Genomic DNA, 886 nt, shown 5'->3' with positions numbered 1-886 from the left:
GACCATTGTCTGCCAACCCTATATATGATCTTGGATACACTCCCCATTTAGACATACCTAATTGTTTAGCCTGTCCACCTATCTATCCGTCCAAAAAATATGGAGCGCTTCACAAATTTGCATGTCATCCTTGCGCAGGGGCCGTGCTAATCTCTGTATCGTTCCAATTTTAGTATATGTGCTGCCGAAGCGAGCACGGGAAATTTTCTTTGTTGGTTGCCAAGGGGAGGAGGGGAGGAGAGGGAACACTACAAAAAAAAATGCATTGACCCATGTCACTTTAGTTTTGTGTTTTTCACTGTACATAAATTATATTTCAATAAAATGCATTTAAAAAAATGGATACCAATTGTTCTGGTTACCTAGTGCCTCTGACAAGAAATATACCACAAATGGGATGGCCTTAACAAACCAGGAGTTTATTCTTACAATTTGGAGGGTTTAAGTCCAAGTTCAAAGTGCCAGGCTCTAGGGGCTGAGTGAAAGCTCCTCAACCTTGGGGTCCTGCTCTGCTTCCTGCTCCCGGCCCACTGGAGCTAGAGGCGTTTCTTCACTCAGACAGCTGCTGGCTGCTGAGTACTGTGGAGAGGAGTGGATGAGGGCTGGACGTGGAGAAAGAGCATTTAAGACCCAAGGTTGACAAGTAAAAGGGCACAGTCCCGATGGTACCAAACCACACGGCAGGCCATTAACTTAAGTCCATTGTAAGTTCTAAGGTCAGCAGAGCATAGCAAGCTGCTTAGCAACAACACAGCTACATGCAGGGTCCATGCATGCCATAGGCTAGAGAAACTGCTTTTTGTATACGGGAAGCAGACCACATAGCCAAGGCGGCTACTCAGCTGCTTGTGGTAGGTCCCACCATGGAGTTGATTGGCAGTCTCAT

At 46.2% G+C, this 886-nt stretch overlaps 1 non-coding gene across 1 annotated transcript; it reads right to left on the bottom strand.

Annotated features, from left to right (window-relative positions):
* Nucleotides 1–93: 93 nt before the first annotated feature.
* LOC122149808 lies at nucleotides 94–197 on the bottom strand. The gene has a single exon (XR_006163344.1). It is a non-coding gene; the product is annotated as a U6 spliceosomal RNA (small nuclear RNA).
* Nucleotides 198–886: the final 689 nt, after the last annotated feature.

This window comes from Orycteropus afer, unplaced genomic scaffold, assembly GCF_000298275.1.
Source record: "Orycteropus afer afer isolate SDZICR_OR568_19922 unplaced genomic scaffold, OryAfe1.0 scaffold00048, whole genome shotgun sequence".
Taxonomy (NCBI): domain Eukaryota; kingdom Metazoa; phylum Chordata; class Mammalia; order Tubulidentata; family Orycteropodidae; genus Orycteropus; species Orycteropus afer.
The sequence above is the reverse complement of the archived record's forward strand: the minus strand, read 5'-3'. Positions and strand labels throughout refer to the sequence as shown.